Source organism: Malania oleifera, chromosome 2 (assembly GCF_029873635.1).
Source record: "Malania oleifera isolate guangnan ecotype guangnan chromosome 2, ASM2987363v1, whole genome shotgun sequence".
Taxonomy (NCBI): domain Eukaryota; kingdom Viridiplantae; phylum Streptophyta; class Magnoliopsida; order Santalales; family Ximeniaceae; genus Malania; species Malania oleifera.
In genome coordinates, this window is record NC_080418.1 from 27,153,555 (window position 1) to 27,165,481 (window position 11,927).

An 11,927-nucleotide genomic window follows, 5' to 3' on the forward strand; every position below is an offset into this window, starting at 1 on the left:
AAGTTAGTATTGCAACTCTCAAGTTGTGAGAGTGTGATATGATAATATATTTGAAACAATATGTATAAGTATATTAATCACAAATAGGGTTTCAAAGATTTCAACAGTATAAGCAAATATCTCAAAAAGATTTGTAAAAAATTAAACTCAAAAGATATTTAACATAAGCTTGTAAAAAATTATTTTCTTCAAAGAAAACACAAGACAAGCTCAAGAGTCTTGCAATAAATATGCAAAGACCCACAAGCAAATAGAAGTTTCTCCATGGAATGGATTTATGAATTAAATCTATGGGAAAAACCTTTTGAGCTTAACTCTCTTAAAAAATCAACAAACAATCATGCACTAGAGAGTATAAGCTTGTGGGATATCTCATAATACTCTCACTAAATATTATTTTTCAAAAAAATGAGCAAAGGAAGAGTATTTGAAGCTGTACGTGAAAGAGGAGCACTTGAAATTTTTTTTTTCTTAATCAAATTGCTAATCCCTACTTAATCTTGCAAATGAAAACCTATATATAGAGTTGTCCAAAATTTTGACCGTTGGGGACATCAAGGGAATTATTAAAATTGTTTTAAATGAGTTTAATAAAAATACCCCTATTTTACCCCCATTAACCCGCGGTAAAATTAAGCCAACCTGAGAGTTTCGGTACGGCTCGGTCGCCCAAACACTCACAACAGGAAAAGGAGTTGACCTTATAGGTCATAATCAGTTTTGATTATGACAAATACTCAGGTATTTAATGTCCATCTAGTCTGTGTGCAGGTTCATAGTAGTAAGATCTTTTGATGGCATATGAAGACTTGAAGAATAAAGATCCAGAAGATTCATTCGTTATAATTTATATTATGTTTAATTCGGGTCTATAATAGTAAAATAGGAAAGATCTGTAATATTTACTGCATATCATGCATGTAGAAGCAATAAGCTCAAAGACCTTAGAATGACCTAGGTCCTTGCACTTATACGTAATATTGTTCCCAAAATCATATATACTATCTGGGGAATCAGTTAAATTGAATTAGGACCTAAAGGGCTAAATTAGTTAGGTTTTGGGCGACCAAACCTTGGTGTTCAAATCACCTCGATCGACTGAACCATTGAAAGGTCAAATAGTTGACCTGACTTTGGGCAACTGAACCAAAAAGGACTTCACCGTCCTTGGTCAACCGAACTCGCACGCTTACCTTTTCCACCAACTCGGTAGCCCGAACTTACACGTTCAAAACTGCCTTGGGCTACTGAAAATATAAGTTCGGTAAACTGAACTTAGGACTAGGCGACCGAACCTCGGATAAAATGGAAATTCGCCTTGGTCAGCAAACCCAACCCTTATTCAAGCACCCGAATGTTGAAAAATTACTTTTTCTGTTGTGTCTGTTCAGGCAACCAAACCAAGGATTAGACACTTGAAACTCTTGGGTTGTTTTAATTTTTACCATGGTTAAGAGGGGTTAAACATGGTTAATTTTCCTAAACAGTTTTAAAACAAATTTAATAATACCCCATATATCCCTAACGATTATAAAATTGGGCAAGTCTATATATAGGAGTTCATTTGCTTGGATTAGCACCTAATTAGCACACTGATTAAGCAAAAAATTCTCTGAAATTTCCTAAGCCCTAATTTTTCTTACAAACCCTATACACTCATATATTATCATTCTGTTGAGAAATCAAGCCTTGTGAGTGCTTATTAATTGTTCTAATGTGCTAAAAACCCTCATTGGTTTATTGCATATTTGATTTTCGGATTGAAGATTTAGCTAGGTTTTTCCACCGATTTTTTTTAATAAATCTGTGTGTGGGAAAACTTTATAGCTAAGTGGGTCTTTGCATTATTATTGGAAGACACATTGTGCTTGTATTTTTTATGTGTGCAAAAATATTTTTACAAGCCTATTTTTAAATATCTCTCTGTGCTTTGATATTGAGAAATTATTTTTGAGATATTCTGATTACTCTTGGTACAAATCTTTGAAATCCTAAACTGTGATTGAAATTTTCATCTTTACATAGTTTTAAAGATTAGCTTATTGATACACTCTTGTGCTTAATTTGAGATAGCTATTACCTTGAGTATTGATTGCACATATACACCATTGAGCTTATTGTTCTTACATTACTGGTGTGCTTTGATTATTACTGGTGCAAATTTGCTTGATTGAGAAGCGTAATATTTGTACGCAAATTGAATTGTGATTCTGTCGTATTCTAGGTGTGGCCTGAGGGGGTGGTAATCCAGTTCGGAAGGATTGGTTGTAAAGGTTGAGGTCAACCCTATGCTAATTGACCTGGGTTTATTTAGGTGCCGCTCCATCCGTTAAGTGAGCTTTAGTGTAATCCTTGTGCTTGTGAGCCAAGGCCGGGACGTAGACAGTTTGTCGAACCTCGATAACATATCTGTTGTCATCTCTCCTTACAAATTTATTGTGCTTGCTTAATTAGATTACTTGCGCAGTTTAATTTCTGCTGAATATACATTGATTTATTTTATCCGCACTAGATTGACCTTAAGTTTGTGTAATACTACCACTCATTGATTGACCTAGGGGATTAATTTTTTAATTACCAATTCACCTCCCCTCTTGGGATTACAATAAAGCTAACAATTGGTGTGAGAGCCTAGTAGTTTAGACTTAATAGTTATTTTTCAAAAGATCTAGATGGCTCATAACACTGTAACCCCTTTCCTTGAGGGACCCTCTTCCACACGCCCTTCAATTTTCAATTGTGTCAATTATACCTTCTGGAAACAGAGGATGCGCATCTATCTTCAGAATATTGATTGAAAGGTGTGGAGAGTTGTCTCTAAGGGAAACTATGTTCCTATGAAAATTGAAGGTCAAACTAAAGTTCGTAAGACTGAAAATGAATATACTGATGATGACATGAATGATGTTAGTTTAAATGTTACTGCCATGAATAATCTTTACTGTGGACTTGATGTCAATGAATTTAATAGAGTTATGACATGTTATTCCGCCAAAGAAATATGGGATAAGTTATAGGTCACCTATGAGGGCACTAAAGATGTAAAAGATAGTAGGATTGATATGTTGACTAGTGAGTATGAAACATTTAAGACGAACACTGGTGAGTCCATTCAAAGCATGTGCACTAGATTCACACACATCATTAATTCACTGCATGCATTAAGTAAGACTTATCCTACGTATGAGATGATTTAAGAAAGTCCTTAGGGGTTTGCCTCCTATTTGGGAAGTAAAGGCTACGACCATATATGAGGGTAGAGATTTTAAGGCTATGTAACTTGATGAATTGATAAGTTCACTTATCACCTATGAGTTAGCTATTAATGAGAGACTAAATAAGCATAATAGAATGAAGAAAGTGACTGCCTTAAAAACATCTACTAATACTTCTAGTGAGTGTAGTGAACCCGAACCTAGATGTTAACCTTATGGGTCATTCCCAGTTTTGATAATGACAAATACTCTTCGTATTTAATGTTTTCCAAGTTTGTGCGCAGGTTCATATTGGCGAAATTAGTTGATGATACATAAAGACTTGAAGAAAAAAAGACCCTGAAGTTTTCTCATTATTGTACTTTATATTATTGCCTTATTCGGGTCTGTAATAGTAACATAGGGCAAAGGTCTGTAATAATCTGCATTGCATGCATGTAGGAACTTATAAGCTCAAGACCTTAGAGAGACCTTAGGGAACATCCTTCGGTGGATCGACAACGAATTTTTTCAGTAGGATAGAAAGACCTTAGGTCCCTAATCAAATGCACAAACAGTCCCCAATATCACTTATTATATTAGGAAAATTAATTGAAGAAAAAATTGGACCTAATTGAAAATGTTGAGTGTTCGGGCGACCAAACCCATTGCGTTTAAAACGCTTTAGGCGACCAAACTGTGGACAAGTCAACATGTTGACTTGGAATCAGGTGACCAAACATATTTGACCGCATCGTCCACGGGCGACGTAATCCCTAACCTGACACCTTTTCACCAACTCGGGCGCTCGAATATTACGTTCAAATATGCATCAGGCGACCGAATTGGCAAGTTTGGGCTACTGAACTTAGCTTTAGGCACCCGAATTGCGGACATAAACATTTTGTCTTTCGTTCAGCCAACCGATCCCAGACTCGGGCACCCAAACTTTGAAAAAAACACTTTTTTTGTTGAGTTTGTTCGGCCGACCGAACCTTGAGTCGGGCACCCGAATCTCTCGGGTTAAGTTAATTTTAACTAGGGTTAAAATTAAGTAAACAATGTTAATTTTCTTAATGATTTTTAGAACAAATTTAATAATACCCTTGGTGTTCCTAACTGTCATAATTTTGCCTATACCTAAATATATCTCTCCATTTTCAAAATTAAGGCAAGATTAGAAAATAGGATTAAGCCAAAATTATTTGAAAAATTTCAAATCCTATTTCTCCTACTAAGTCCATAATACTCAAACACCTTCATTCCTTTGAGAAATCTTACCTTGTGAATGTTTATTGCTTGTTATATTGTGCTAGAAACCCTCACTTGTATATTACACATTTGATTTTCATATTGAAGCTTGAGCTAGATTTTTCCCTGATTTCATTTAATAAATCTTTGGTTGGGAAAAATCATATAGCTAAGTGAGTTTGCATTATCATTGCAATACTCATTTGGGCTTATTCTTTTGTGTGCAAAAATATTTTACAAAACTAGATTTCAAACAACTCTTGTACTAGACACATTTGAGAAAATATTTTTGAGATTGTTTGAATACTCTGATTGGCATCTTTGAAACCCTAAGCCTGCATTGAGATATTTTATATTGTGTTTCAAAGAAAACCTTGTTTATACACTCTTGTGCAAATTTGAGATTATTCATAATATTGAGTGTTGATTGCACACGTAGAGCATCGAGTTTATAGTTCATACATCATTGAGGTGCATTGATTATATTGTGTATAGTAGTACATATCATCTTATATAAGAAGCGTTTGTTTGTACGTAAAATTTTAAATCTGTTGTATTCTAGGCACGGGTCTGAAGAGGGTGACTAGCCCTATTGAATAGTCATAAACTGGCTTAGACTCGGTTAGAAAAGGTAGGTGCGCCATCTGATAAGGCGTGTTGGTTGAGGTCAGCCCCTTGAATTGTCCTAATTGTAACCGGTGCCGCTCCATCCGTTAAGTGAGCATTAGTGGAATCATTAGGTTTGCGAGCTAGAGTCGGGGACGTAGGCAGTATTGGACGAACCTTGATAACATATCATATGTTTGTTTATATTTTCGCACTTTATATTTACCGCACGTGTATGTTATAGTTTGAATGATGCGCATGATTTAAATTTTCGCATATTATATTTATCTGCGCATTTGGGATTGCATAGAAAGACCCTAAGTTGTGATATTCTGCTAACATCTAGTTTAACCTAGGAATAAGTTTTAAAATTCCAATTCACCACCCCCTCTTGGGAATACACCAAAGCTAACACTAGAGATGACATGACTATGCTTACTAGGAAGTTCAGCAGGTTCTTTAGGAAGAACAGTAGGCCATACAACAAGTTTAAAGATTTAGTATTTGAGAAGGGAGAGTCTACGAAAAGAAAAGAAAAATTGAACACTCCAATGTGCTACAATTGCAACAAGGTTGAGCATATCAAATCCGATTTCCCGTTGCTAAAAAAGGAGTCTAAGAAAAAAAGAAAGCCATGAAAGGTACCTTATGGGATAAACAAAACAACAGCGATTCAGATTTAGATTGCAACGACTCTGATATTGCTAACTTGTGCCTGATGGCACAAGATGATGAGGTATTGTCTTCTTATTCCTTATCTTCATATTATTTTGATGATGATTGTGACTCTTTACTTTTAAAGAATTGTAATATGAATATATTCGTGTATCTAAATTGTTAAACAAAATGACTAAGGAGAATAATGTTTTGAAAAATAAATGTGAAAATTGGTCAAAACTATTTGAAATTGTAAAGAACTCTCATGCCTAAATTCTTAAAGAAAAAGATTTGAAAATTGTCGAGCTTGAGAGAAAATTGGAGGATAGCTCCAAAATTGTTTTCAAATTTACTGAAGGCCAACGCAATTTTGAAAAACTACTTGTAACCCAAAGAAACTCTCTTAGCAAATAAGGTCTTGGATTTAATGGTGTTGAAAATGTAAGACGACATAATCTTTATTTGAGACATTTTACTTGAGAATCAAAATCCCAAATTCCACTTAAAGATCCTCGATGTCGAATTATATGTTTTAAATGTAAACAAATTGGTCATATTCAGTTTGATTGTCCACTTAGAAATAGACATGTAAAAATTAATAGGACGTGGAGAGTCAAAGGTGATCCAGGCACTAACCCCTGTAGACCCCACAAAATTTGGGGACTAGTGTCAGTTACTTAGATTTTCTTGTAGGTGTGCTTAAGATCGTCCTCTTCTAAGGGGTACCTAGATAGCGGATGCTCACGACATATGACTGGCGACAAGGCTAAGTTCGCATCCATCTCTCCCAAAGATGAAGGATACGTTACATTCAGAGACAATACAAAGGGGCGAATCATCGGTGTAGGTAAGGTTGGTAAGGAACCTTCCCTGGTTATTGATAATGTACTGCTTGTTGATAGTTTGAAACATAATTTGTTGAGTATTAACCAAATGTATGATAAATGATATAAAGTATCTTTTGAAATTGATAAATGCATTGTTGAGAATAAATCTGATAACAAAGTACTTTTTACTGTTGAACATTATGAAAATGTGTATATAACTAGTTTTGATAATTTAGCCTTTCAACAAGTTACATGTTTTTCTGCAATAAATGAAACTAGCTAGTTATGACATACATGTTTAGGATATGCAAGCATGGATTTGTTGTCAAAACTTGTGAAAAAGGATTTGGTTAAAGGCTTACCTAAAACACATTTTGTGAAAGATAAGATTTGTGATGCATGTTAAATGGGTAAGTAAACAAAATCAAGTTTTAAGAAAAAAAAATTCATATCTACCACCAGACCACTTGAAATGTTACACTTAAAATTTATTTGGCCCTAATCAAGTTCAATGTCTCGGTGGAAAATTGTATGCCTTTGTTATTGTGGATGATTATACTAGGTTCACATGGGTGTTGTTTCTCTCTCATAAAGATGAATCATGTGAACAATTCACTTAACTGTGTAGAAGAATTTAGAATGAAAAATGCTACAAAATCACACACGTAAGAAGTGGTAGGGGAATTGAATTAAAAAATGACGGTATAGAAAACTATTGTGACCTAGAGGTCATTTTACATAATTTTTCTGCACCTAGGACCCCACGACAAAACAGAGTTGTAGAAAGAAAGAATAGGTCCTTGCAAGAGATGGGTAGGACAATGTTAAATGAACACAAACACAAATTATCAAAATATTTTTGGGCATAAGCTGTGAATACTGCATGTTATGTCATGAATAAAGTGTTAATCAGACCTTCACTTAATAAGACTCCATATGAATTGTAGAACAACCATATACCTAATATTTCTTATTTTCATGTTTTTGATTGTAAATGTTTTGTACTTAGAGATAATGAGCACCTAGGAAAATTTGACTCTAAATTGATGAAGGTATTTTTCTAGGTTATTCACTTAACAGTAAAGCATATAGAGTTTTTAATAAAAGAACATTAAGTGTTGTTGAATCTATTCATGTTGTGTTTGATGAATCTAATCCGTTTTATAAAAGAGATGATGAAGATGATATTGATATTAGAAAATGTTTAGATAAGTTATCTATTGAAAATAATGTGGATATCAATTTAGAAGCAAATGATGAATCAATTGAAAATGATAAAGTTGAAAGTGAGGTTCAAGAGCTGCTTAAGGATTGGAAATTCATTAGGAACCACCCTTTAGATCAAATCATAGGTGAACCTTCACGTGGTATAACTACCCAATCTTCCTTAAGAAATTTAGTTAGTCATTTTGCATTCTTTTCTCAGGAAGAGCCCAAAAACATTAAGAAAGCCATAGAGGATGAGTCTTGGGTAATGTTTATATAGGAAGAGCTTAACCAATTTGAAAGAAGTAAAGTCTGGACCCTAGTTCCCAGGCCTAACGATCATATTGTTATTGGAACTAAATGGGTATATAGAAATAAAAAGAATAAAATTGGGGTAGTAACTAGAAACAAAGTTAGACTAGTTGGCCAGGGATATAATCAGGAAGAAGGGATAGATTTTGAGGAAACCTATGCTCCCCTAGTTAGAATGAAGGCCATTCGTATGTTGCTTGCTTATGCTGCTTTTAAGAACTTTAAATTGTATCGAATTGATATTAAAAGCGTCTTCTTAAATGGCTGTATAAATGAGGAAGTGTATGTAAAACAAACTTCTGATTTTGAAAATCATAAATATCCTTATCATGTATATCGATTGTCCAAAGCCTTGTACGGATTGAAACAAGCTCCTAAAGTTTGGTATGAGAGGTTTAGTGGTTTTCTATTGGAAAATGGGTTTACCTAGGAAAAATTGACCCTACAATTTTCATTAAATCTAAAAATGATGATATGCTCATTGTTCAAATTTATATTGATGATATTATTTTTGGAGCAACTAATGATGATTTGTGTAATGAGTTTGCCAAATGCATGCAATGTAAATTCGAAATGAGCATGATGGGTGAATTGAGTTTCTTCTTAGGATTGCAAATTAAACAAGCTAAACATGGAACCTTTATATGCCAATCTAAATATGTTAGGGACTTACTCAAGAAATTTAATATGGAAGACGATAAATATCTTGGTACTCCTATGAGTTCTTCCACAAAACTTGATAAAGATAAGCAAGGAATCCATGTTGATGTGAAACTATATTGTGGCATGATTGGTAGCCTCCTACCTTATTGCTAATCGCCCTAATATTTTGTTTAGTGTATGTATATGTGCTAGGTTTTAGGCTGTACCTAAGGAGTCTCATCTATTAGCAGTCAAACAAATTCTTAGGTACCTTGTTGGAACTGTTGAGTTAGGTTTATGGTATCCTAAGCATACAACATTTAAGATTGTTAGTTATACTGATATCGACTTTGCTGGTAGTAAGGTTGATAGGAAGAGTACTAGCAGCACTTGTCACTATTTAGGACAATCTCTGGTTCCTTGGTTCTCCAAGAAATAAAATTCAGTTGCCTTATCCACAACCGAAGTAGAATATATTGCGGCTGGAAGTTGTTATGCTCAAACGATCTATATGAAACAACAGCTTATGGATTTTGAATTGCACTATAATACGGTTCCAATTAAATGTAATAATACTAGTGCAATCACCATCTCTAAAAATCCTATCTCACATTCACGAACAAAACACATTGAAATTAGACATCATTTCATTTGTGATCATGTGCAGAAAGGGGATGTTGCACTTGAGTTTGTGTGCACAAATGAGCAGTGAGCTGATATTTTCACCAAACTACTTTAGGAAGATATGTTCATACAAATTAAATGTAAGTTAGATTTAATGCATAGTAGAGATGCCTCCTTGATTTTTGATAGAGTGCACAAACTTAGGGGGAGCTTTTTAATATAGAAAACATACGGCTATGAACTTTAATTCTATCATTGCTTTATACTTTATGTGTTTGTGGAATGCATGATTGTTATATTTCTTACATGTTGATAGTTATATTTATGTTTTCCCTCTTGATCATACTGAACTGTTTAAGTTGGTAGTTGTGGATAAATTTTTAATTTAAAACTCAATCAGGTCATTTCTATGCAAGTATTTTAGGAAGATACTCTATTTTTAAACGACATGCTACCTAAATTTCTAAAAACTTTCTCAATCATATCCTACGTATAAATGATTCATACTCAATGCCTTGCTTACGCGCCTTATACTTACAGTGGCTTTTTTTGCTGTTGCCAAAAGGGGGAGAAGGGGCAAAATTGGGTACTTTTTGAACAATGTTTTTGAACTTTAAATATTTAAACTTCTCATTATACATATTGACAAGGGGAGCCTTTCAAGATTGTACCCACTTTTGCATAATGTATTTGTCATCATCAAAAAAGGGGGGAATGTTGACCTTATAGGTCATATCCGATTTTGATTATGACAAATACTCAGGTATTTAATGTCTATCAAGTCTGTGTGCAAGTTCATATTAGTAAGATCTTTTGATGGCATATGAAGACTTGAAGAATAAAGACCCAGAAGATTCATTCATTGTAATTTATATTATGTTCAATTCAGGTCTATAATAGTAAAATAGGAAAGGTCTGTAATATTCACTGTATATCATGCATGTAGAAACAATAAGCTCAAAGACTTTAGAATGACCCTAGGTCTTGCACTTGCACATAAGATTGTCCCCAAAATCACATATACTATCTAGGGGAATCAATTAAATTGAATCAGGACTTAAAGGGCTAAATTAGTTAAGTTTCGGGTGACCGAACCTTGGTGTTCAAAACACCTTGGTTGACCGAATCGTTGAAAGGTCAAATAGTTGACTTGACTTTAGGTGATCGAACCAAAGAAGGACTTCACCGTCCTCGGTCAATCAAACTCGCAAACTTACCTTTTCAACCAACACGGCAGCCCGAACTTACAAGTTCAAAACAGCCTCGGGCTACTGAACATATGAGTTCGATAAATCGAACTTAGGACCAGGCAACCGAACCTCGGACATAATGGAAATTCGCCTTGGTCAGCAAACCGAACCCTTATTCAGGCATCCGAATGTTGAAAAATTTCCTGTTTTGTTGTGTCTGTTCAGGCAAGTAAACCAAGGGTCAGGTGGCTGAAACTCTCGGGTTGTTTTAATTTTTACCATGGTTAAGAGGGGTTAAATAGGGTTAATTTTCCTAAACAGTTTTAAAACAAATTTAATAATATCCTATGTATCCCCAACAGTTATAAAATTGGGCAAGTCTATATATAGGGATCCATTTGCTTGGATTAGCACCCAATTAGCACATTGATTAAGCAAAAAATCCTCTGAAATTTCCTAAACCCTATTTCTTCATACAAACCCTATACACTCATATATTTCCATTCTTTTGAGAAATCAAGCCTTGTGAGTGTTTATTAATTGTTCTAATATGCCGAAACCCCTCATTGGTTTATTACAATTTGATTTTCGGATTGAGGGTTTAGTTAGGTTTTTCCAATGATTTTATTTAATAAATCTGTGTGTGGGAAAACCTTATAGTTAAGTGGGTTTTTGCATTATTATTGCAAGACACATTGTGCTTGTATTTTTTATGTGTGCAAAAATATTTTTACAAGCTTATTTTTTGAATATCTCTTTGTGCTTTGATATTGAGAAATTATTTTTGAGATATTCTGATTATTCTTGGTACAAATCTTTGAAACCTTAAACTGTGATTGATATTTTCATCTTTACATAGTTTTAAATATTAGCTTGTTGATACACTCTCGTGCTTAATTTGAGATAGTTATTACCTTGAGTGTTGGTTGTACATATACATTATTGAGCTTATTGTTCTTACATTACTTGTGTGCTTTGATTATTACTGGTGCAAATCTGTTTGATTGAGAAGCATAATATTTGTACGCAAATTGTATTGTGATTCTATTGTATTCCAGGCGTGGCCTGAGGGGGCGGTAATCCAGTTCGGAAGGATTGGTTGTAAAGGTTGAGGTCAGCCCTGTGCTAAGTGATCGGGTTGTATTTAGGTGCCGCTCCACTCGTTAAGTGAGCGTTAGTATAATTCTTGTGCTTGTGAGCTAAGGCGGGGACGTAGGTAGTTTGCCGAATCTTGATAACATATCTGGTGTCATCTCTCCTTACAACTTTATTGTGCTTGCTTTATTAGATTTCTTGTATAGTTTAATTTCCGCTGAGTATATATTGATTTATTTTATCCGCACTAGATCGATCTTAGGTTTGTGTAATACTGCTGCTGGTTGATTGGCCTAGAGGATTAATTTTTAAAATACGAATTC